The sequence below is a fragment of the Cucurbita maxima genome, unplaced genomic scaffold (assembly GCF_002738345.1).
Source record: "Cucurbita maxima cultivar Rimu unplaced genomic scaffold, Cmax_1.0 Cma_Scf00003, whole genome shotgun sequence".
Classification (NCBI taxonomy): domain Eukaryota; kingdom Viridiplantae; phylum Streptophyta; class Magnoliopsida; order Cucurbitales; family Cucurbitaceae; genus Cucurbita; species Cucurbita maxima.
The window spans coordinates 355,801-382,245 of record NW_019272019.1 but is presented as its reverse complement, the minus strand read 5'-3'; the positions used below and the strand labels follow the sequence as shown (position 1 = coordinate 382,245).

Here is a 26,445-nt window from a genome sequence, read left to right as displayed (position 1 = left end):
AAAAAGCAGACTAATGTGTCTAGATCATCAGCAAAAACCGAGTATCGAGCTATGGCAAATACTTGTTTAGAGATAACTTGGTTAAGATACATTCTTCAAGACTTGAATGTTCCACTGTCCGAACCAACATTATTATATTGTGATAATCAAGCAGCATTACATATAGCAGCCAATCCAGTTTTTCACGAACGTACGAAACACATTGAAATAGATTGTCATATAGTTCGAGAAAAGTTACAAGCTAGAATCATCAAACCATGTTATATTTCGACCAAAATGCAATTGTCAGATGTTTTTACTAAAGCTCTGGGAAGACAATAATTTGACCTTTTGAAGGACAAGTTGGGTGTGATCGACATACACTCTCCAACTTGAGGGGGAGTATTAAGAGGATATTTTGGAGATATATTAGTTAGAATATATCTGAGATATTTAGGGAGTTGTTAGTATAAATTTGATTAATCGTGTATTTTATTTATTTACACGATTTGGTTAGTTATATATTTTTTTCTATTTTTAGGTATTAGTTAATAGTTTGTATCTATTTAAACGTTGTAAACGTGCATGAAGATCATACACTTTTTCAATTCTATTTTCTATTTCTATTTCTTAACAAAAACCACGAGAACATTAGTATATGTCCACAATGGAACTATAATTTTGAGAATGAATGATCAACAAATAGAATTCTATGTCAATGACACTCTGAAATGTCCAGCAAAGGGAGGAGAACGCTCAACAATTTATAAATTGACCGAAAATCCAACAAATAGTTGAAAAAAATAACAAGAACAAGACAACAACGGGAATAATTACATTAAATAACAAGCAGAATGGTAAGAACTCATAAGAGTTTTTGAATCATTGGAATCGGAGGAAAAAAAAAATTTATCAATGAAGTCATCTTTTGAGAACACAGCCTTGAACTACATATTAGAAGCATAACTATTTGATATATGAAGGATAAACTTCACGAAATTATTCTCACCCAAGAGAGTTTCAAAGTGGCATCACTTCTTTATTAATGGATAATTGAAAAAAATGAAAGGAGAAAAAGGATTTAACATGTGTCTACGTTACGAAAGTATACGTCCTCCACTCACATGATAGCACATGATACACTTTCTTCGAAAAAGGATTTAACATGTAAAGAAGAGTCGATCCAAAATTTCTCCAAATTTTATTTCTTTATGGATATGAACTTCAAGATACTCGACAAGAAGAAAAGGACTAACAAGAGGTAACCAATTTGATAAATTTTTTTTGGATTAATTCGAAAAAAATAATATTAAAATTTTGGGAAAGTGATAAATTACCTTATTTATAAAGTTTAAAAGAATCACCAAATTGTCATTGCTGACCAAATTAGATCCTCCATAGTACCCTTATGCACATAATCCACAGTCTCTTGAAACCTAGCCGTTGGATCTCTCTCTAAATTGGATATGATCTAGAACATTCACAAATCATCAAATCATAACTAAATTTGACAAAGCTATGATCGGCACAGGATTTTCTAGCGAAAACATCCAAAAGGATCAACTACAAAATCATGGTGGTTCTAAACGTTTCAAAGGTGGTGGATCATTTCTCTTAAGTCATGAGCCATGTGTATTCATTTGGAGCAAGAAGCAAGCAACATCGAGCCTTCAATCACGAGTTATAAGCTTTTTCATTTTTTAGGTTTTGAGTTCTCATGTTCCTTCCAAATTCGAGAGCTATAGTCAATCATTTGCCTCCAAACTTGTTTCTATTCTTTCTAAATAAGATTAACCACAATTTGGGTGAAGGAAAGAAGGGACAAAATGCCCCAAATCTATTTCCCAAATTTGGGCTGCCATTGAAGTAATCCGGAGGAGGTTAAAAAATTCAATTCGATTTTACACGCGAATTCGTCGCGTGAGGCTTATCCCAATCGGTTTCTGCACCTCCAAGAAACATTTTCATAGAAGACCTGAAAGGGTAATAGCTAACGCAATATCTACCACTCAAGAGTGTGAATAGATATGAAAATATTATTACTCCGCCAAAGAATACAGATTTAAGAATAAGAAATAGAATTGGGATCGAAGGTTCAATCTTCATTATTGATATTCACAAGCTTTAAATAGATACAAGATACCAACTAATACCTACAAACAAGGAAAATATAAACTATTTAAACCTTGACAATAAAATAAAATATACTACTAATCAAATCTAAACATAAAAATATTCATTGAATCTAAGATATATTCTAATACTAATATATTCTCAAAATATTAATGGATTATGAATATTTTGACTAATTCAAAATAACAATAAGTTTGCATTAAATTTTAGCAGCCTCCCTTGTTGCAAGCTTATTTTCTCAATAGCTCTGAGAGCCTTTACGAAAAACTTAAAACTTCACTTTCGCAAGTGCCTTAGTAAATATGTCCACAACATGCTCATTAGTCTGTATTTTCTGCAATTCAACATCCTGCGTTAGCATTCTCTCAAACAAAATGATAATGAGTAGTCACCATTTCTTGAATAAGCCTCCTGATCAACCACAAAAATCCTAGTAGCCATTGTAGCAGCTACATATTCTGCTTCACAACATGACAAAGCAACGATGCTTTGCTTTTTACTTCACCATGAAATTGCAACAGAGTCTGCTATAAAACAAAAACCTTTTGTGGAGCATCTATCGTTCACGTCACCAGCCCAATTAGCATCCACAAAACCACTAGGATTTTTATCAGGTTCATCACCCCGCCCCACGGGTCCAGAGTTATTGAAACTCGGCTTCCTCCAGCTCCTCTTTGTTTTGTCCTCAGCAGCCTGACCAATTCCATTGCCAAAGCTTTTTTTCCCAATGGCGTTGGATTTTTCAGTCTTCTCCCCTGACATTTCCATAATTTTCGACTCTAACTCCTTGTCAAGTTTTTTCTAATCATGTCTTTTCTCAGCTAGAACCTCTTCCCTTGGCCTCACCATTCCAAATGGGTTCGAACTCTTGGACCTCGTCGTCGTCCCTGATATCTTCGACGACTTCACATCATTCACCGGCAGCGTACGTGGCTGCAGACTAAGCTTCGGTCGACTGCCACCACCGCCGCTGCCAGAATTACCTTCATCTTTCTTCCTCCTATTTTCATCAAAGACCCTTGACAAACCCCACTTTGAGTTAGATGAATCATCCCCATTCGAATACCTGTTACTCCTCTCATACGAACCATTCGAGCCATAATTCCTAAATCCACCACCAACACGACCGAAATTTAATCTTTTCTGGCATCTTCCCTTCCCTCCATAAAAATCAAGGCCATCCCTCCCTGAATTTCCATCTTTGATTCCTCCAATTCTGGTGACAAAGAGTTGTAGGCTTCAACAACTTTGATTCCATCTGATTGAAGCTTTTCCCTAGACTTTGCGAGGTTACTTCGAGTTTGGTTGGATTTAGATACCATGTTCAGCTGGACCTTGAGCCTCTGAACTTCATTTATAGCAGAGGCCAATGCAGCAGCATCCATTGCATGCTGCTTTTGAACATCTTCGAGTTTGGACTTCCATGCTCGATTACGATCTTGAGAAAGTTTGTGCAGTTCTTGAACACGATCTTCCTCAGAAGAGGAGAGCTCAAACGCCTGCTGTTGGGATTCTTCAAGCTTTGCAGACATATCTGATAGTTGTTTATTTGCTTCTTCTGCTTTTTGTTGGGCTTGCTTTTTGTGTGATTCAGATGCACTTAGTTGATCACTTGTTTTCTTCAGTTCCTCCTAGAGTTGAGAAAGCCGTGATTCCAATTCAGCCACTTTGTTGGGCCCTTTACTCTTCTCTTGACAATGTGGAAAAACATCTGATAGAAGAGTTTTGTTTCTAGTTGCATGATGAGAACAACCAGAATCGAGAATCCATTCTTCATTGTAGTCTATAAAGGCATGAGCATCTGTAGAGACATCATCTTGATGTACAACTCTAGTCACGTTTGTTGGCTGGTCAAGAACCTCAATGGTTAAGCAATATTCCCAAATTTGATAGGAAGAATTTTTACTTTCATGTACAACATTTGCATCTAATTCCTGTATTGACTTGGCAATTTGGCTTAATATGGCCTGGCTTTCTGCAACGATCACACACTATTTCTACCTGACAATCTCGTTTAAAATGGCCAGGTTTTCCACACTTGTAACAATCTTTAAATGGCTTCTTTGAAAACTCCTCACTCGTGAATTGATTCTCATTGCTTGAATAAGACTTTGAATGAAAATTCTGTCTCCTTTGATCTTTGACATACAACACATCTTATGACTTTGGGAAAAACTCGTTGCTATTAGTCATTTGCTTAATCAAACGTTTCTGATTGGAAAGAAGATTCACGAGCTCAATTACTGTAGGCTGATTTGCCCACCCTTGTTTTGAGGAAATAAAGGGCATAAAATCTTTTCGTAATCCACGAATAAGATGACGCCGTAATCGAGCACCACTCACGGGCTCCTTAGCATCTAATTTTGAAATTTCAGAACACCGATTTTTCACTTTAAAAAAAAATTCTTCAACAGAAAAATTACCTTGAGTTACCATAGCTAGTTCATTCTCTAGAAATTGTAGTCGAGCGGTATTTTTCTTAGTGAACAACTTTTGAAGTGTTTCCCATACGCTTTGGTGACTTTAAATCACGAACGTGATCAATATAGTCCTTGCTAATCAAAGTTTGCAAGGTAAATAAGGCTTTTCCGGATTTGATCTTCCATTGTCGACGTAATTCTGCATTCTGTGGAGTATCTGTTTTTCGCATTTGATCTTCCATTGTCAGCGTAATTCTACATTTTGTGGAGTATTTGCTGGAATTTCTGTGTCATCACCTTCCATTAAATCCCACAAATCTTCCCCCTGTAGATAAGCTTCCATACATAACTTCCAATAACTATAGAATTCGAATCGAAGGTTCAACCTTTATTAACATTCACAACGTTCAAATAAATATAAGATACCAACTAATACCTACAAATAAGGAAAATATAAACGATCTCAATCTTAACAATAAAATAAAATATACTACTAATCAAATCTAAAGAGAAAAATATTAACGAAATCTAAGATATATTCTATAACTAATATATTCTCAAAATATTAACTGAATATGAATATCTTGTATTAACTGAATCTCAGATATATTGTATAGTTAATGTATTCTCCAAATATTAACTTATTATGATTATAAATATGAATATCTAGACTAATTCAAACTAATTTTCACTAAATTTTGACAATAACTCCAAGAGTGTTCCCAATTAGAGAAATATAATATCATGCCAGTTTTGGGGGCAAAACTCAAACTCTTATTTCTAGCCCATTTTATTTAAAATTGAGGTTTCGTTAGACTTAGGAAACTAAATAAAGCATATCTGATGAAGGAATTGAGGGGTAATTCGTTGAGATCAAGCTGCCTAGGAGGATCAACTCTACATTTTAGGTTCAGATGCAAACCGAAATTTGAATTCAATAGTAGCCACAGTTTTCATCTTAAATTAATTCATTTAGTTTGAGGGGAATATAAGGAAGAATTCTTGTGAAAAAAATTGTGGCCTTAATATGCAACAATAATCGTACTCAATAAACCCTAAAATTGAGTATTCCACCAAGTTTGGAAGCTGATAATTTAGGATACAGTCCAAGAAAAGGTGAGATATTGCCCCTATCTCTTTCTTGAGACTCAATCTTTTAAGTTTCATGAAAGAATTGAGGGGAGAAATGTAAGAACAATAGATTTCTACTAACTTAAAGTCGCTACCGTATATATAATATAACTTCTTATGCGGAAATAATCAATTAAATCATCTCCATAAAACAACGTTAAGGGCTTACATGTTTAAGAAAATGTCTTTAAAACAATACAAAAGACATACAAACTTTACATGAAATATAGAAGTAGCATGTGGCTTGAGTATTTTATACTCAGTAAGTGACCCCGCTATTGGAGCTAGAAAATGAAAAGACATACAAACATGAATGGGACCTATCATTTTAAGTCATATTCCCTTAGGTGATCCTAATGGGATCATTGGATGAGTAGTTAAAACATGCAACATGAATAAGACCTATCATTTTAAGTCGTATTCAGAATTATTACACACCTTCTGGGTCCCTTCTAGTCGGACTAGCATTCTCTGGTGGTGTTGTCGGAAACCCGAAAGTAGCAGCAACCATCTTAACATCATGTTAAACATAATGATCATTTTCTCTTTCATAAGGTTCATCATAAGCCCCATGCTTGTAACATACAATAATTCATGAGGTTTAAAACAACCCTCTTCCTTTTTTCCTTCATACCACATGATTTTATATCATAACTTTCAAAATCATGTCTTGGGGTTGTGTATCATATCAAAGCCAAGTTTCAATCTTGGGACTTGTGCGTTATGGGACCACAACGCTTCCGCTACGCAACTCTGATTTATAAAAACATTGGACAATTTTCCGATTTGTGTGTGTCATTCTTCTGCAGGGGCCATGCTAATCTTCTGTGTATCGTTCCAATTTTTACCCGTTTTAACCTATATTCGATTGCTCTTCCCTGATTTCGATGTGGACCATTTTATGATTTGAATTAGGTTATACTAGAGAAATTTTAGAAAGTTTGAAGCTCCTAACACAAGAAAAAGCTTGCTCGACAAGGCATACGTCATCCATATAAATAGTCATTCTCGCTTTTCTCAAGTAATGCTTGTGTAAGAACATAATAGCATGGGAGTATATCTTTCCTTAGGTGTTAGAATATGCATGTTTAGGACTCTAGAAGGACTATTTGGATGAAAATATTTTATATGTTAAGAAAAATTAAGGAAATATCCCTAGGATGAGAATTTATGATGCATACCGATTTTTATGCTTTCCATTGTGCTGGAATGGAGGATAAGATATTATGATATGTGTCCTGGGTGACTAATGAGTGTTATTTCCCCCATTGAGTTTTCTTGAATGTTTAGATTATGATTTCCTTACTGGTTGGTACGAACATATCCCTAATAGGCATGCATGAATGAGCAGATTATGTATTTCGTGCTTTAGGTGATTGATAGAAATATCTTCCTAACAAAGTATGCATGAGTGATCTAAGCTAATTAGGGCATTAGAGCTAGAGCGGTTTATATGTTGACATAGGTCAGTACATTTCTATCGAGCACTAAAGGATTATGAGTAGCAATCATACGTCAAGACTTGAGTGCACCGTTGGCCTAGGTCAGTACATTTCTATCGAGCACTAAAGGATTATGAGTAGCAATCATACGTCTAGACTTGAGCGCACCTAGAGATTGAGTTGGCCCCCAAGGAGCTAACCCCAAGCATAATAAAAAAAATGCGAGATGAGGACTAAATCACCTAGATGCCCCTAAGGACCCAAGAAGCCTCCATGACATTTAAGAATGATTAAGAAAACTTAATCAATAGTATACAAAATCGTCATCATATTAAGGAAATGTCTTGAAACACATCATATTCATCAATAATAAAAGTCATCATCAGGGCATCAAACATTAATCACATACAGAAACAGTGGTAGAGCTGCATGAAACACATCATATTCATCAATAATAAAAGTCATCATCAAGGGCATCAAACATTAATCACATACAGAAACAGTGGTAGAGCTGCTACCACTGCCTAAGTAACTAAATGTAAGCTATCGTTCCTTGAAGTTAAGGATATTAAGGATCGATATCAGAGCCAGATTTCAATCCTGGGACCTGTGGGTTATGGGCCCACCACGCTTCCGCTGCGCCACTCTGATTTATGAAAAAAATTGAACCATTTCTCAATTGGTGTGTGTCATTCTTCTGCAGGGGCCATGCTAATCTTCTGTGTATCGTTCCAATTTTTACCCGTTTTAACCTATATTCGATTGCTCTTCCCTGATTTCGATGTGGACCATTTTATGATTTGAATTAGGTTATACTAGAGAAATTTTAGAAAATTTGAAGCTCCTAACACAAGAAAAAGCTTGCTCGACAAGGCATATGTCATCCATATAAATAGTCATTCTCGCTTTTCTCAAGTAATGCTTGTGTAAGAACATAATAGCATGGGAGTATATCTTTCCTTAGGTGTTAGAATATGCATGTTTAGGACTCTAGAAGGACTATTTGGATGAAAATATTTTATATGTTAATAAAAATTAAGGAAATATCCCTAGGATGAGAATTTATGATGCATACCGATTTTTATACTTTCCATTGTGTTGGAGTGGAGGATAAGATATTATGATATGTGTCCTGGGTGACTAATGAGTGTTATTTCACCATTGAGTTTGCTTGAATGTTTAGATTATGATTTCGTTACTGGTTGATACGAACATATCCCTAATAGGCATGCATGAATGAGTAGATTATGTTTTTCGTGCTTTAGGTGATTGATTGAAATATCTTCCTAACAAAGTATGCATGAGTGATCTAAGTTAATTAGGGCATTAGAGCTAGAGCGGTTTATATGTTGACATAGGTCAGTACATTTCTATCGAGCACTAAAGGATTATGAGTTGCAATCATATGTCAAGACTTGAGTGCACCGTTGGCCTAGGTCAATACATTTCTATCGAGAACTCTAGGATTATGAGTAGCAATCATACGTCTAGACTGGAGTGCACCTAGAGATTGAGTTAGCCCCAAAGGAGCTCACCCCAAGCATCATAAAAAAAATGCGAGATGAGGACTAAATAACCTAGATGCCCCTAAGGACCCAATAAGCCTCCATGACATTTAAGAATGATTAAGAAAGCTTAATCAATAGTATAAAAAATCGTCATCATTTTAAGGAAATGTCATGAAACATCATATTCATCAATAATAAAAGTCATCATCGAGGGCATCAAACATTAATCACGTACAGAAACGGGGGTAGAGCTGCATGAAACACATCATATTCATCAATAATAAAAGTCATCATCAAGGGAATCAAACATTAATCACATACAGAAACAGTGGTAGAGCTGCTACCACTGCCTAAGTAACTAAATGTAAGCTATCGTTCCTTGAAGTTAAGGATATTAAGGATCAATATCAGAGCCAGATTTCAATCCTGGGACCTGTGGGTTATGGGCCCACCACGCTTCCGCTACGCCACTCTGATTTATAAAATAAATTAAAGCATTTTTCAATTGGTGTGTTTCATTCTTCTGCAGGGGCCATGCTAATTTTCTGTGTATCGTTCCAATTTTTACCCGTTTTAACCTATATTCGATTGCTCTTCCCTGATTTCGATGTGGACCATTATATGATTTGAAGTAGGTTATACTAGAGAAATTTAGGAAATTTGAAGTTCCTAACACAAGAAAAAGCTTGCTCGACAAGGCATACGTCATCCATATAAATAGTCATTCTCGCTTTTCTCAAGTAATGCTTGTGTAAGAACATAATAGCATGGGAGTATATTTTCCTTAGGTGTTAGAATATGCATGTTTAGGACTCTAGAAGGACTATTTGGATGAAAATATTTTATATGTTAAGAAAAATTAAGGAAATATCCCTAGGATGAGAATTTATGATGCATACCGATTTTTACGCTTTCCATTGTGCTGGAATGGAGTTTAAGATATTATGATATGTGTCCTGGGTGAATAATGAGTGTTATTTCACCATTGAGTTTGCTTGAATATTTAGATTATGATTTCCTTATTGGTTGGTAGGAACATATCTCTAATAAGCATGCATGAATGAATAGATTATGTTTTTCGTGCTTTAGGTGATTGATAGAAATATCTTCCTAACAAAGTATGCATGAGTGATCTAAGCTAATTAGGGCATTAGAGCTAGAGCGGTTTATATGTTGACAAATGTCAGTACATTTCTATCGAGCACTAAAGGATTATGAGTAGCAATCATACGCCAAGACTTGAGTGCACCAAGAAATATCTTCCTAACAAAGTATGCATGAGTGATCTAAGCTAATTAGGGCATTAGAGCTAGAGCGGTTTATATGTTGACATAGGTCAGTACATTTCTATCGAGCACTAAAGGATTATGAGTAGCAATCATACGTCAAGACTTGAGTGCACCGTTGGCCTAGGTCAGTACATTTCTATCGAGCACTCTAGGATTATGAGTAGCAATCATACGTCTAGACTTGAGTGCACCTAGAGATTGAGTTAGCCCCAAAGGAGCTAACCCCAAGCATCATAAAAAAAATGCAAGATGAGGACTAAATCAGTTAGATGCCCCTAAGGACCCAATAAGTCTCTATGACATTTAAGGATCGATATCAGAGCCAGGTTTCAATCCTGGGACCTGTGGGTTATGGGCCCACCACACTTCCGCTGCGCCACTCTGATTTATAAAATAAATTGAACCATTTCTCAATTGGTGTGTGTCATTCTTCTGCAGGGGCCATGCTAATCTTCTGTGTATCGTTCCAATTTTTACCCATTTTAACCTATATTCGATTGCTCTTCCCTGATTTCGATGTGGACCATTATATGATTTGAATTAGGTTATACTAGAGAAATTTTAGAAAATTTGAAGCTCCTAACACAAGAAAAAGCTTGCTCGACAAGGCATACGTCATCCATATAAATAGTCATTCTCGCTTTTCTCAAGTAATGCTTGTGTAAGAACATAATAGCATGGGAGTATATCTTTCCTTAGGTGTTAGAATATGCATGTTTAGGACTCTAGAAGGACTATTTGGATGAAAATATTTTATATAGTAAGAAAAATTAAGGAAACATCCCTAGGATGAGAATTTATGATGCATACCGATTTTTTTGCTTTCCATTGTGTTGGAATGGAGGATAAGATATATTGATATGTGTCCTGGGTGACTAATGAGTGTTATTTCACCATTGAGTTTGCTTGAATGTTTAGATTATGATTTCCTTACTGGTTGATACGAACATATCCCTAATAGGCATGCATGAATGAGTAGATTATGTTTTTCGTGCTTTAGGTGATTGATAGAAATATCTTCCTAACAAAGTATGCATGAGTGATCTAAGCTAATTAGGGCATTAGAGCTAGAGTAGTTTATATGTTGACAAATGTCAGTACATTTCTATCGAGCACTAAAGGATTATGAGTAGCAATCATACGTCAAGACTTGAGTGCACCAAGAAATATCTTCCTAACAAAGTATGCATGAGTGATCTAAGCTAATTAGGGCATTAGAGCTAGAGCGGTTTATATGTTGACATAGGTCAGTACATTTCTATCGAGCACTAAAGGATTATGAGTAGCAATCATACGTCAAGACTTGAGTGCACCGTTGGCCTAGGTCAGTACATTTCTATCGAGCACTCTAGGATTATGAGTAGCAATCATACGTCTAGACTTGAGTGCACCTAGAGATTGAGTTAGCCCCAAAGGAGCTAACCCCAAGCATCATAAAAAAAATGCAAGCTGAGGACTAAATCACTTAGATGCCCCTAAGGACCCAATAAGTCTCTATGACATTTAAGGATCGATATCAGAGCCAGATTTCAATCCTGAGACCTGTGGGTTATGGGCCCACCACACTTCCGCTGCGCCACTCTGATTTATAAAATAAATTGAACCATTTCCCAATTGGTGTGTGTCATTCTTCTGCAGGGGCCATGCTAATCTTCTGTGTATCGTTCCAATTTTTACCCGTTTTAACCTATATTCGATTGCTCTTCCCTGATTTCGATGTGGACCATTATATGATTTGAATTAGGTTATACTAGAGAAATTTTAGAAAATTTGAAGCTCCTAACACAAGAAAAAGCTTGCTCGACAAGGCATACGTCATCCATATAAATAGTCATTCTCGCTTTTCTCAAGTAATGCTTGTGTAAGAACATAATAGCATGGGAGTATATCTTTCCTTAGGTGTTAGAATATGCATGTTTAGGACTCTAGAAGGACTATTTGGATGAAAATATTTTATATAGTAAGAAAAATTAAGGAAACATCCCTAGGATGAGAATTTATGATGCATACCGATTTTTTTGCTTTCCATTGTGCTGGAATGGAGGATAAGATATATTGATATGTGTCCTGGGTGACTAATGAGTGTTATTTCACCATTGAGTTTGCTTGAATGTTTAGATTATGATTTCCTTACTCGTTGATACGAACATATCCCTAATAGGCATGCATGAATGAGTAGATTATGTTTTTCGTGCTTTAGGTGATTGATAGAAATATCTTCCTAACAAAGTATGCATGAGTGATCTAAGCTAATTAGGGCATTAGAGCTAGAGCGGTTTATATGTTGACATAGGTCAGTACATTTCTATCGAGCACTAAAGGATTATGAGTAGCAATCATACGTCAAGACTTGAGTGCACCGTTGGCCTAGGTCAGTACATTTCTATCGAGCACTCTAGGATTATGAGTAGCAATCATACGTCTAGACTTGAGTGCACCTAGAGATTGAGTTAGCCCCAAAGGAGCTAACCCCAAGCATCATAAAAAAAATGCAAGATGAGGACTAAATCACTTAGATGCCCCTAAGGACCCAATAAGTCTCTATGACATTTATGGATCGATATCAGAGCCAGGTTTCAATCCTGGGACCTGTGGGTTATGGGCCCACCACGCTTCCGCTGCGCCACTCTGATTTATAAAATAAATTGAACCATTTCCCAATTGGTGTGTGTCATTCTTCTGCAGGGGCCATGCTAATCTTCTGTGTATCGTTCCAATTTTTACCCGTTTTAACCTATATTCGATTGCTCTTCCCTGATTTCGATGTGGACCATCATATGATTTGAATTAGGTTATACTAGAGAAATTTTAGAAAATTTGAAGCTCCTAACACAAGAAAAAGCTTGCTCGACAAGGCATACGTCATCCATATAAATAGTCATTCTCGCTTTTCTCAAGTAATGCTTGTGTAAGAACATAATAGCATGGGAGTATATCTTTCCTTAGGTGTTAGAATATGCATGTTTAGGACTCTAGAAGGACTATTTGGATGAAAATATTTTATATAGTAAGAAAAATTAAGGAAACATCCCTAGGATGAGAATTTATGATGCATACCGATTTTTTTGCTTTCCATTGTGCTGGGATGGAGGATAAGATATATTGATATGTGTCCTGGGTGAGTAATGAGTGTTATTTCCCCACTGAGTTTGCTTGAATGTTTAGATTATGATTTTCTTACTGATTGATAGGAACATATCCCTAATAGGCATGCATGAATGAGTGGATTATGTTTTTCGTGCTTTATGTGATTGATAGAAATATCTTCCTAACAAAGTATGCATGAGTGATCTAAGCTAATTAGGGCATTAGAGATAGAGCGGTTTATATGTTGACCTAGGTCAGTACATTTCTATCGAGCACTCAAGGATTATGAGTAGCAATCATACGTCTAGACTTGAGTGCACCTACAGATTGAGTTAGCCCCCAAGGAGCTAACCCCAAGCATCATAAACAAATGCGAGATGAGGACTAAATCACCTAGATGCCCCTAAGGACCCAATAAGCCTCCACGACATTTGAGAATGATTCAGAAAGCTTAATCAATAGTATAAAAAATCGTCATCATATTAAGGAAATGTCATGAAACATCATATTCATCAATAATAAAAGTCATCATCAAGGGCATCAATCATATTAAGGAAATGTCATGAAACATCATATTCATCAATAATAAAAGTCATCATCAAGGGCATCAAACATTAATCACGTACAGAAACAGTGGTAGAGCTGCCTAAGTAACTAAATGTAAGCTCCCGTGTTCCTTGAAGTTAAGGACATTAAGGATCGATATCAGAGCCAGGTTTCGATCCTGGGACCTGTGGGTTATGGGCCCACCACGTTTCCGCTGCGCCACTCTGATTTATGAAAAAAATTGAACCATTTCTCAATTGGTGTGTGTCATTCTTCTGCAGGGGCCATGCTAATCTTCTGTGTATCGTTCCAATTTTTACCCGTTTTAACCTATATTCGATTGCTCTTCCCTGATTTCGATGTGGACCATTTTATGATTTGAATTAGGTTATACTAGAGAAATTTTAGAAAATTTGAAGCTCCTAACACAAGAAAAAGCTTGCTCGACAAGGCATACGTCATCCATATAAATAGTCATTCTCGCTTTTCTCAAGTAATGCTTGTGTAAGAACATAATAGCATGGGAGTATATCTTTCCTTAGGTGTTAGAATATGCATGTTTAGGACTCTAGAATGACTATTTGGATGAAAATATTTTATATGTTAAGAAAAACTAAGGAAATTTCCCTAGAATGAGAATTTATGATGCATACCGATTTTTATGCTTTCCATTGTGCTGGAATGGAGGATAAGATATTATGATATGTGTCCTGGGTGAGTAATGAGTGTTATTTCCCCACTGAGTTTGCTTGAATGTTTAGATTATGATTTCCTTACTGGTTGATAGGAACATATCCCTAAAAGGCATGCATGAATGAGTGGATTATGTTTTTCGTGCTTTATGTGATTGATAGAAATATCTTCCTAACAAAGTATGCATGAGTGATCTAAGCTAATTAGGGCATTAGAACTGGAGCGGTTTATATGTTGACCTAGGTCAATACATTTCTATCGAGCACTCAAGGATTATGAGTAGCAATCATACGTCTAGACTTGAGTGCACCTAGAGATTGAGTTAGCCCCCAAGGAGCTAACCCCAAGCATCATAAACAAATGCGAGATGAGGACTAAATCACCTAGATGCCCCTAAGGACCCAATAAGCCTCCACGACATTTGAGAATGATTCAGAAAGCTTAATCAATAGTATAAAAAATCGTCATCATATTAAGGAAATGTCATGAAACATCATATTCATCAATAATAAAAGTCATCATCAAGGGCATCAATCATATTAAGGAAATGTCATGAAACATCATATTCATCAATAATAAAAGTCATCATCAAGGGCATCAAACATTAATCACGTACAGAAACAGTGGTAGAGCTGCCTAAGTAACTAAATGTAAGCTCCCATGTTCCTTGAACTTAAGGACATTAAGGACTAAATGTAAGCTCCCATGTTCCTTGAACTTAAGGACATTAAGGATCGATATCAGAGGCAGGTTTCAATCTTGGGACCTGTGGGTTATGGGCCAACCACGCTTCCGCTGCGCCACTCTGATTTATGAAAAATATTGAACCATTTCTCAATTGGTGTGTGTCATTCTTCTGCAGGGGCCATGCTAATCTTCTGTGTATCGTTCCAATTTTTACCCGTTTTAACCTATATTCGATTGCTCTTCCCTGATTTCGATGTGGACCATTTTATGATTTGAATTAGGTTATACTAGAGAAATTTTAGAAAATTTGAAGCTCCTAACACAAGAAAAAGCTTGCTCGACAAGGCATACGTCATCCATATAAATAGTCATTCCCGCTTTTCTCAAGTAATGCTTGTGTAAGAACATAATAGCATGGGAGTATATCTTTCCTTAGGTGTTAGAATATGCATGTTTAGGACTCTAGAATGACTATTTGGATGAAAATATTTTATATGTTAAGAAAAACTAAGGAAATATCCCTAGGATGAGAATTTATGATGCATACCGATTTTTATGCTTTCCATTGTGCTGGAATGGAGGATAAGATATTATGATATGTGTCCTGGGTGAGTAATGAGTGTTATTTCCCCACTGAGTTTGCTTGAATGTTTAGATTATGATTTCCTTACTGGTTGATAGGAACATATCCCTAATAGGCATGCATGAATGAGTAGATTATGTTTTTCGTGCTTTATGTGATTGATAGAAATATCTTCCTAACAAAGTATGCATGAGTGATCTAAGCTAATTAGGGCATTAGAGCTGGAGCGGTTTATATGTTGACCTAGGTCAATACATTTCTATCGAGCACTCAAGGATTATGAGTAGCAATCATACGTCTAGACTTGAGTGCACCTAGAGATTGAGTTAGCCCCCAAGGAGCTAACCCCAAGCATCATAAACAAATGCGAGATGAGGACTAAATCACCTAGATGTCCCTAAGGACTCAATAAGCCTCCATCACATTTAAGAATGATTAAGAAAGCTTAATCAATAGTATAAAAAATCATCATCATATTAAGGAAATGTCATGAAACATCATATTCATCAATAATAAAAGTCATCAATCGCGTACAGAAACAGTTAATCAATGACATGATTTAATACTTTCCTTAAATGAATGAACGTAAATGTAATGCGAAGATAAATGAATCTCATTGATGCATCTAATTTTATGAAATATCTTAGAAAACAATGATAGCCCATTCTTCCAAAGCAATGCATTTATTATAATAAATAAATAAAATAGGAGATTTATTTTTATCCATCTCCTTTGACTTTGTAATCAATGAACAAAAAACTACCTCATTTAATGATTCTTTCAAATGGGTTTGGTGTAGCACGATCTTCATAAATGGAAAGGGTGAGAGGGTTTTGTTCGTAGTTCAATTGTTTGGGATGTTAATTCTTTTTAACTCGAACAACTCAGGTTAAAATTGGTAACGACCCAGTAGCAGATATTATTCTTATGGGCTTTCCCTCAAGGCTTCAAAACGAGTCTGTTAGTGAAAGGTTTTCACACCGTTGTAAAGGGTGTTTTGTTCTCCTTCCCAACCAATGTGGAACATCACAATCCACCCCCCTTCGGGCCCAGCGTCCTCGCTGGCACACCGCTTCGTGTTTATCCCCCTTCGGGGAACAACTTCCTCGCTGGTTCATCGCCCGGTGTCTGACTCTATTACCACTAGTAGATATTGTTCTCTTTGGGATTTTCCTTACGAGGTTCCTCTCAAGGTTTTAAAACGCGTCTACTATGGGAAGGTTTCCACATGCTTAAGGGTGTTTCGTTCTCCTCCCCAACCAATGTGGGACATCACAAAAACTGAAATCCACCCAACCCAACCATATAGTTTTGGGTTCGTTTGATTTAAGTTTGAATTTTTTTTTAAATCTTTTTGTTTCTAATAAAAATGAAATTTTAGTTTGTAAAATATTTATGCAGATGGAAGGCGTAAAAACCTAAATTTCGATGTAGGAGACCATGTGTTCCTAAAGATAGCACCCATGAGAGGGATGTTCAGATTTTGAAAAGAAAGGGAAGCTAAGCCCCAAGTTCTTCGATCCTTTTGAGATACTAGAAAGAATAGGACTAGTGGCTTGTAGACTCACACTCCCCCGTACACAATATATTTTATGTGTGTTAAGGATAGTTGACCGTTCATTATAAGGCAAATATCTAGATATTTGCCTTACATTACGAGTTATCATATTTGCCCTTTTATTAAATGCAAATATATTGTATTCATTTATTATTCTTTTCTTTTATCGCTATTTCCTTATTATTTGTAATTTACCTTATTTCTGTATTTTGTAAATGATTATAAATAAGAGAACTCTCACCACCATTTGGGTGTGGTGGATTAATCAAACATTCACATGGTATCAGAGTTCTTTCGGTTTAACAACCCTGATCCTTTCTTCTCTATGGCTTCCGAATCTTGTTATCATCTTCTTCCATTCAATACTCTAATCCATATGATCACCATCAAACTTTCTTCCTCCAATTATCTTCTTTTGAAAAGCCAACTTCTCCCTCTTCTTGAGAGTCAAGACATGCTGGGCTATATCGATGGAACTATGGTTCCACCACCTCGCTTTGAACCAGAAACCTCCTCAACATTCAACCCCAAATATTTGGCATGGAGAGCAGCCGATCAACGACTTCTCTGTCTCCTGCTCTCCTCTCTCACTGAGGAAGCCATGGCTGTTGTCGTTGGTCTCTCTACTGCACGTGATGTTTGGCTTGCGTTGGAAACTACGTTCAGCCATCAGTCAAAAGCTCGTAAACTGAGACTCAAGGATGACTTGCAGTTGATGAAACGTGGCACAAAACCTGTTGCTGAGTATGCCCGTGCCTTCAAAAAAATTTGTGACCAACTTCATGCCATTGGCAGACCCGTCGAGGACATTGATAAAGTGCACTGGTTCCTTCGTGGACTCGACACCGAATTTTCAGCTTTTTCTACTACTCAGATGGCTCTCACCCCTATCCCCTGTTTTGCAGATCTAGTCTCTAAAACTGAAAGTTTTGAGTTGTTCCAGCGCTCCCTTGAGTCCTCTGACTTCACTTCTACAGCATTCACAGCCACTAATCGTGGTCGCACCCATGAAAGTCACCCTACTTCTTTTACCAACCAGTGAGGTCGTTCTTATTCTCACAAAAACAACTCTTCTAATCGAGGACGAACTCACTCAAGTTAGGGTCGTCCACCACCTTATTGCCAAATATGCCGCAAAGAGGGTCATTATGCTAACCGCTGCAACCAACGGTATGTTCAACCTGATTCTTCTCATGCTCACCTTGCTGAAGCCTTTAGCACATCATGTTCTATTGCTGGACCCGATGCTGCTGATTGGTTTCTGGACACTGGAGCTTCGGCCCATATGACTGCCGACCCATCAATTCTAGATCAGTCTAAAAATTACACGGGTAAGGACTCTGTGATTGTAGGAAACGGTGCATCCCTACCCATTACCCACCCCGGTACTCTTTCTCCTGTTCCAAATATTCACTTATTAGATGTCTTGGTTGTCCCTCACCTCCCTAAAAATATTCTTTCCATAAGTAAATTAACGTCTGATTTTCCTCTCTCCGTTACATTTACTAATAATCTTATTACTATCTAGTATCATCAAACAGGAAGGGTGGTGGCAACCGGTAAAAGAGATGGAGAGCTATATGTGCTGGAGCACGGCAACTCTGCTTTTTTTTCAGCCCTTAAAAATAAATCTTTACGTGCTTCATATGATTTATGGCATGCTCGTCTGGGTCATGTGAATCATTCTGTTATTTCTTTTTTAAATAAAAAAGGTCATCTTTCTCTTACGTCTTTATTGCCTTCTCCATCATTATGTAATACTTGTCAGCTTGCGAAAAGTCATCGATTGCCTTATTCTCGCAATGAACGTAGGTCGTCTCATGTGTTAGATCTTATTCATTGTGATCTTTGGGGTCCTTCTCCCGTCAAATCAAATTCGAGTTTTCTTTATTATGCTATTTTTATTGATGATTATTCTCGATTCACTTGGTTTTACCCTTTAAAATTTGAATCTGATTTTTTTGATATTTTTCTTCAATTTCAAAAATTTGTGGAAAATCAATATTCTTCTCGTATCAAGATATTTCAAAGCGATGGTGGTACCGAATTTACTAGTACTTGTTTTAAAACTCATTTACATAATTCTAGCATCCACCATCAACTCTCTTGTCCATATACACCTGCTCAAAATGATCGTGTTGAGAGAAAACATCGTCATGTGACTGAGACTGGCTTGGCCCTTCTCGTTCACTCTCATCTTTCTCCTCGTTTTTGGGTTGACACCTTCAGCACTGCAGCTTATATTATCAACCGGTTGCCTACTCCACTTCTTGGAGGTAAGTCACCCTTTGAACTTCTTTATGGCTACACTCCACATTATGACAATTTTCATCCCTTTGGTTGTCGTGTTTATCCTTATTTGCGTGATTATATGCCTAACAAGCTTTCTCCCCGCAACATTCCTTGTATTTTTTTGGGTTATAGTCCTGTTCATAAAGGGTTCCGCTGTCTTGATCCCGCCACCACTAAGTTATATATGACCTGCCATGCTCAATTTGATGAAACTCACTTTCCTGTTATCCCTATCTCCCAAGCCCAACCTCTTTCCACTATTCCTATTTCAAATTTCTTGGAACCACATCTTCATCATATTGATTCATCCCCCCCTACCACTTCATCACCGCACATTCCTCAATCCAGTTCATCCCCGTGTGATATTTGTTTTGACCTTGTAGATGAGTCTGTGCAGGTTGATACTTCTCTTGCAGGTTCCACTTTGCCACCCTCGACTTCTAATTCAACCTCTATTGAACCTCCTGTTGATTTCTCTTCTTTGGGTACTCATCCTATGATCACACGCGCCAAAGCTGGTATATTCAAAACTCGTCATCCAGCAAATCTTGGTATGTTGGGCTCATCTGGACTTCTCTCTGCTCTTCTTGCATCCACTGAGCCAAAAGGATTCAAATTTGCGGCTAAGAATCCTGCTTGGGTGACTGCCATGGATGAAGAAATTCGAGCGTTACAACAAAATGATACTTGGACTTTGATTTCTCGCCCTGCCAACACCAACATCGTGGGCAAAATGGGTGTTTCGTATTAAATATTTGCCCGATGAATCCGTCGAGCGTTTCAAGGCTCGTCTCGTTGCCAAAGGTTATACTCAAGTTCCTGGTCTTGACTACACTGACACTTTCAGTCTGGTTGTCAAAGCTACCACTGTCCGTGTTGTGCTTTCTATTGCAGTCACAAATAAATGGCCTCTTCGACAACTTGATGTCAAGAATGCTTTTCTCAATGGAACGCTTATTGAACGTGTTCATATGGAACAACCTCCTGGGTATGTTGATCCTCGATTTCCTATGCATGTTTTTCTATTAAAGAAAGCTCTCTATGACTTAAAGCAAGCTCCTCGTGCATGGTTTCAGCGTTTTAGCTCATTTCTTCTCACACTTGGGTTTTCTTGCAGTCGCGCTGACACGTCCCTTTTTGTCTTTCATCAGCAATCTAACCTTATCTATTTGCTTCTTTATGTTGATGACATTATTGTTACCGGCAACAACTCATCTCTTATTAACAGCTTTACTCGCAAGCTTCATTCTGAGTTTGCTACCAAAGATTTGAGTTCTCTCAGTTACTTTCTTGGTCTTGAAGCTTCACCCACTCCTAATGGTCTCTTTATCAGTCAGTTAAAATATGCTCGAGATATTCTTACTCGTGCTCAGTTGCTCGATAGCAAACCAGTTCACACTCCCATGGTTGTTTCTCAACACCTGACTGCTGATGGTTTTCCTTTCTCTGATCCTACTCTCTACAGATCTCATGTTGGCGCCCTTCAGTACTTGACTATTACGCGTCCAGATATTGTCTATGCTGTCAATTCTGTCAGTCAATTCTTGCATGCCCCTACTGCAGATTACTTTCTTGCTGTCAAACATATTCTTCGCTATGTCAAAGGAACACTCCACTTTGGTCTTACCTTTCGTCCATCCACTGTTCCTAGTACGCCAGTCGCTTATTCGAATGCTGACTGGGCTGGTTGTCCCGATACTCGTCGTTCTACATCCGGCTATTCTATTTATCTTGGTAACAATCTCATTTCTTGGAGTGTCAAAAAGCAACCTACTGTATCACTCTCCAGCTGTGAATCTGAGTATCGTGCTCTTGCCACAACTGCTGCTGAACTTCTTTGGGTTACGTATCTTTTGCATGACCTCAAGGTCCCTATTTCACAGCAGCCCTTACTCTTATGTGACAACAAAAGTGCTATTTTTTTGAGCTCTAATCCTGTTTCTCACAAGCGGGCCAAACATGTTGAACTAGATTATCATTTCCTTCGAGAACTTGTTATCGCTGGCAAACTTCGTACACAATATGTACCCTCTCATCTCCAAGTTGCTGACATCTTCACAAAGAGTATTTCTCGACCTCTCTTTGAATTTTTCAGATCCAAGCTTCATGTTCGTTCAAATCCGACGCTCAGCTTGCGGGGGGGTGTTAAGGATAGTTGACCGTTCATTATAAGGCAAATATCTAGATATTTGCCTTACATTACGGGTTACCATATTTTCCCTTTTATTAAATGCAAATATATTGTATTCATTTATTATTCTTTCCTTTTATTGCTATTTCCTTATTATTTGTAATTTACCTTATTTCTTTATTTTGTAAATGATTATAAATAAGAGAACTCTCACCACCATTTGGGTGAGGTGGATTAATCAAACATTCACAATGTGTCTATGTTACGAAAGTATACGTCACCCCACTCACATGATAGCACATGATACACTTCCCTCGAGAAAGGATTTAACGTGTAAAGAAGAGTCGATCCAAAATTTCTCCAAATTTTATTTCTTTATGGATATGAACTTCAAGATACTCAACAAGAAGAAAATGACTCACAAGAGGTAACCAATTTTATAAAAAAAAAATTTGGATTAATTCGAAAAAAATAATATTAAAATTTTCGGCAAGTGACCTTATTTATAAAGTTTAAAAGAATCACCAAATTGTCATTGCGGACCAAATTAGATCCTCCATGGTACCCTTATGCACCTGATCCACAGTCTCTTGAAATCTAGCCGTTGGATCTCCGTCTAAATTGGATATGATCTAGAACATTCACATATCATCAAATCCAACGGCTAAAATTCATAACTAAATTTGACAAAGCTCTTATCGGCACAGGATTTTCTAGCGAAAAATCCAAAAGGATCAACTACAAAATCATGGTGGTTCTAAACGTTTCAAAGGCGGAGGATCATTTCTCTTAAGTCATGAGCCATGTGCGTTCATTTGGAGCAAGAAGCAAGCAACATCGAGCCTTCAATCACGAGTTATAAGCTTTTTCATTTTTTAGGTTTTGAGTTCTCATGTTCCTTCCAAATTCGAGAGCTATAGTCCATCATTTCCCTCCAAATTTGTTTCTATTCTTTCTAAATAAGATTAACCACAATTTTGGTGAAGGAAAGAAGGGGCAAAATGCCTCAAATCTATTTCCCAAATTTAGGCCGCCATTGAAGTAATCCAGAGGAGGTTAAAAAAATTAAATTCGATTTTACACGCGAATTCGTCGCGTGAGACCTATCCCAATCAGTTTCTGCACCTCCAAGAAACATTTCCATAGAAGACCTGAAAGGGTAATAGCTAACGCAATATCTACCACTCAAGAGTGTGAATAGATATGAAAATATTATTACTCAACCAAAGAATACAGATTTAAGAATAAGAAATAGAATTGGGATCGAAGGTTCAATCTTCATTATTAATATTCACAAATACATGATACCAACTAATACCTACAAACAAGAAAAATATAAACTATTTAAATCTTGACAATAAAATAAAATATACTACTAATCAAATGTAAAGATAAAAATATTCATTCAATCTAAGATATATTTTATAACTAATATATTCTCCAAATATTAACCGATTATCAATATTTTGACTAATTCAAACTAACAATAAGTTTGCATCAAATTTTGACAGCCTCCCTTATTGCAAGCTTATTTTCTCAATAACTCTGAGAGCCTTTACGAAAAACTTCAAACTTCACTTTCGCAAGTGCCTTAGTAAATATGCCCGCAACATGCTCATTAGTCTGTATTTTCTGCAATTCAACATCCTGCGTTAGCATTCTCTCAAACAAAATGATAATGAGTAGTCACCATTTCTTGCATAAGCCTCCTGATCAACCACAGAGCCTGCTATAAAACAAAAACCTCTTATGGAGCATCTATCGTTCGCGTCACCAGCCCAATTAGCATCCACAAAACCACTAGGATTTTTATCAAGTTCAGCGCCCCGCCCCACGGGTCAAGAGTTATTGAAACTCGGCTTCCTCCAGCTCCTCTCTGTTTTGTCCTCAGCAGCCTGGCCAATTCCATTGCCAAAGCTCTTTTTCCCAATGGCGTTGGATTTTTCAGTCATCTCCCCTAACATTTTCATAATTTTTGACTCTAACTCCTTGTCAAGTTTTTTCCAATCATGTCCATTCTCAGCTAGAACCTCTTCCCTCGGCCTCACCATTCCAAATGGGTTCGAACTCTTGGACCTCGCCGTCATCCCTGATATCTTCGACGACTTCACATCATTCACCGGCAGCGTACGTGGCTGCAGATTAAGCTTTGGTCCTCACCATTCCAAATGGGTTCGAACTCTTGGACCTCGCCGTCGTCCCTGATTTCTTCGACGACTTCACATCATTCACCGGCAGCGTACGTTGCTGCAGATTAAGCTTTGGTCGACTGCCACCACCGCCGCTGCCAGAATTACCTTCATCTTTCTTCCTCCTATTTTCATCAAAGACCCTTGACAAACCCCACTTTGAGTTAGATGAATCATCCCCATTCGAATACCTGTTACTCCTCTCATACGAACCATTCGAGCCATAATTCCTAAATCCACCACCAACACGACCGGAATTTAAACCTTTCTGGCATCTTCCCTTCCCTCCATAAAAATCAAAGTCGTCCCTCCCTGATTTCCGATCTTTTGATTCCTCCAATTCTGGTGACAAAGAGTTGTAGGCTTCAACAGCTTTGATTCCATCTGATTGAAGCTTTTCCATAGACTTAGCGAGGTTACTTCGGGTTTGGTTGGATTTAGACACCATGTTCAGCTGGACCTTGAGCCTTTGAACTTCATTTATGGCAGAGGCCAATGCAGCAGCATCCATTGCGTGCTGCTTTTGAACAGCTTTGAGTTTGGACTTCCATGCTCGATTGCGATCTTGAGAAAGTTTGTGCAGTTCTAGAACACGATCTTCCTCAGAAGCGAAGAGCTAAAACACCTGCTGTTGGGATTCTTCAAGCTTTTCAGATATATCTAATAGTTGTTTCTTTGCTTCTTCTGCTTTCTTTTGGGCTTGCTTTTTGTGTGATTCAGATGCACTTAATTGATCACTTGTTTTCTTCAGTTTCTTCTAGAGTTGAGAAAGTCGTGATTCCAATTCTGCCACTTTGTTGGGCCCTTTACTCTTCTTTTGACAATGTGGACAAACATCTGATACAAGAGTTTTGTTTCCAGTTGCATGATGAGAACAACCAGAATCGAGAATCCATTCTTCATTGTAGTCTATAAAGGCATGAGCATCTGTAGAGACATCATCTTGATGTACAGCTGAAGTCACGTTTGTTGGCTGGTCAAGAACCTCAATGGTTAAGCAATATTCCCAAATTTGATAGGAAGAATTTTTACTTTCATGTACAACATTTGCTTCTAATTCCTGTATTGACTTGGCAATTTGGCTTAATATGGCCTGGCTTTCCGCAACCATCACACACTACTTCCACCTGACAATCTCGTTTAAAATGGCCAGGTTTTCCACACTTGTAACATGTTTTAAATGGCTTCTTTGACAACTCCTCACTCCTGAATTGATTCTCATTGCTTGAAGAAGGCTTTGAATGGAAATTCGTTTCCTTTGATATTTGACATACAACACATCTTATGACTTTGGGAAAAACTCGTTGTTGTTAGTCATTTGCTTAATCAAAGCTTCCTGATTGGAAAGAAGATTCACCAGCTCAATTACTGTAGGCTGATTTGCCCACCCTTGTATTGAGGGAATAAAGGGCATAAAATCTTTTCGTAATCCACGAATAAGATGACGCCGTAATCGAGCACCACCCATTGGCTCCTTAGCATCTAATTTTGAAATTTCAGAACACAGATTTTTCACTTTAAAAAAATATACATCAACAGAAAAATTACCTTGAGTTACCATAGCTAGTTCATTCTCTACAAATTGCAGTCAAGCGGTATTTTTTTTAGTGAACAACTTTTGAAGTGTTTCCCATACTTGCTTTGGTGACTTTTAATCACAAACGTGATCAATATACTCCTTGCTAATCAAAGTTTGCAAGGTAAATAAGGCTTTTCCGAATTTGATCTTCCATTGTCGACGTAATTTTGCATTCTGTGGAGTATCTGTTTTTCGCATTTGATATTCCATTGTCAACGTAATTCTACATTTCGTGGAGTATTTGCTGGAATTTTTGTGTCATCACCTTCCATTAAATCCCACAAATCTTCCCTTATAGATAAGCTTCCATACATAACTTCCAATAACTATAGTTATTGCAAACAAGCTTTTTCATAGCTATACCCATAGAAGCACTTCCCCCATTCATCTCGTTTAGTAATAATATCAAACCATACCAACTTGGCTCTGATACCAACTAACGCAATATCTACCACTCAAAATGGTGAATAGATATGAAAATATTATTAGTCAATGAAAGAATAAGATTTAGGAATAAGAAATAGAATTCGAATTGAAGGTTCAATCTTTATTAATATTCACAATGTTCAAATCAATACAAGATACCAACTAATACCTATAAGGAAAATATAAACTATCTCAATCTTGACAATAAAATAAAATATACTACTAATCAAATCTAAAAAGAAAAATATTAACTAAATTTAAGATATATTCTATAACTAATATATTCTCCAAATATTAACTAAATATGAATATCTTGTATTAACTAAATCTCAGATATATTATATAGTTAATGTATTCTCCAAATATTAACTGATTATGATTATAAATATGAATATCTTAACTAATTCAAACTAACTTTCACTAAATTTTGACAATAACTCCAAGAGTGTTCCCAATTAGAGAAATATAATATCATGCAAGTTTTGGGGGCAAAACTCAAACTCTTATTTCTAGCGCATTTTATTTAAAATTGAGGTTTCGTTAGACTTAGGGAACTAAATAAAGCATATGTGATGAAGGAATTGAGGGGATCAACTCTACATTTTAGGTTCAGATGCAAACCAAAAGTTTGAATTCAATAGTAGCCACAGTTGTCATCTTAAATTAATTCAATAGTAGCCACAACACTCAAGGATTATGAGTAGCAATCATACGTCTAGACTTGAGTGCACCTACAGATTGAGTGCACCTAGAGATTATGATTGAGTAGCAA

At 37.0% G+C, this 26,445-nt stretch overlaps 11 non-coding genes across 11 annotated transcripts; all 11 read right to left on the bottom strand.

Moving 5' to 3' along the window:
* Positions 1–6,427: 6,427 nt before the first annotated feature.
* LOC111477379 lies at positions 6,428–6,531 on the bottom strand. Its single transcript, XR_002717297.1, has one exon. It is a non-coding gene; the product is annotated as a U6 spliceosomal RNA (small nuclear RNA).
* A 1,231-nt stretch (positions 6,532–7,762) lies between these two features.
* LOC111477360 lies at positions 7,763–7,867 on the bottom strand. The gene has a single exon (XR_002717279.1). It is a non-coding gene; the product is annotated as a U6 spliceosomal RNA (small nuclear RNA).
* A 1,229-nt stretch (positions 7,868–9,096) lies between these two features.
* On the bottom strand, positions 9,097–9,201 carry LOC111477390. The gene has a single exon (XR_002717307.1). It is a non-coding gene; the product is annotated as a U6 spliceosomal RNA (small nuclear RNA).
* A 1,015-nt stretch (positions 9,202–10,216) lies between these two features.
* TRNAM-CAU lies at positions 10,217–10,288 on the bottom strand. Its single transcript has one exon. It is a non-coding gene; the product is annotated as a tRNA-Met (tRNA).
* A 6-nt stretch (positions 10,289–10,294) lies between these two features.
* On the bottom strand, positions 10,295–10,399 carry LOC111477368. The gene has a single exon (XR_002717287.1). It is a non-coding gene; the product is annotated as a U6 spliceosomal RNA (small nuclear RNA).
* Positions 10,400–11,494: 1,095 nt separating this feature from the next.
* LOC111477378 lies at positions 11,495–11,599 on the bottom strand. The gene has a single exon (XR_002717296.1). It is a non-coding gene; the product is annotated as a U6 spliceosomal RNA (small nuclear RNA).
* Positions 11,600–12,463: 864 nt separating this feature from the next.
* TRNAM-CAU lies at positions 12,464–12,535 on the bottom strand. The gene has a single exon. It is a non-coding gene; the product is annotated as a tRNA-Met (tRNA).
* A 6-nt stretch (positions 12,536–12,541) lies between these two features.
* On the bottom strand, positions 12,542–12,646 carry LOC111477377. Its single transcript, XR_002717295.1, has one exon. It is a non-coding gene; the product is annotated as a U6 spliceosomal RNA (small nuclear RNA).
* A 1,046-nt stretch (positions 12,647–13,692) lies between these two features.
* Positions 13,693–13,764, bottom strand: TRNAM-CAU. Its single transcript has one exon. It is a non-coding gene; the product is annotated as a tRNA-Met (tRNA).
* Positions 13,765–13,770: 6 nt separating this feature from the next.
* Positions 13,771–13,875, bottom strand: LOC111477359. Its single transcript, XR_002717278.1, has one exon. It is a non-coding gene; the product is annotated as a U6 spliceosomal RNA (small nuclear RNA).
* Positions 13,876–15,044: 1,169 nt separating this feature from the next.
* Positions 15,045–15,149, bottom strand: LOC111477375. The gene has a single exon (XR_002717293.1). It is a non-coding gene; the product is annotated as a U6 spliceosomal RNA (small nuclear RNA).
* Between the last annotated feature and the right edge of the window lie 11,296 nt (positions 15,150–26,445).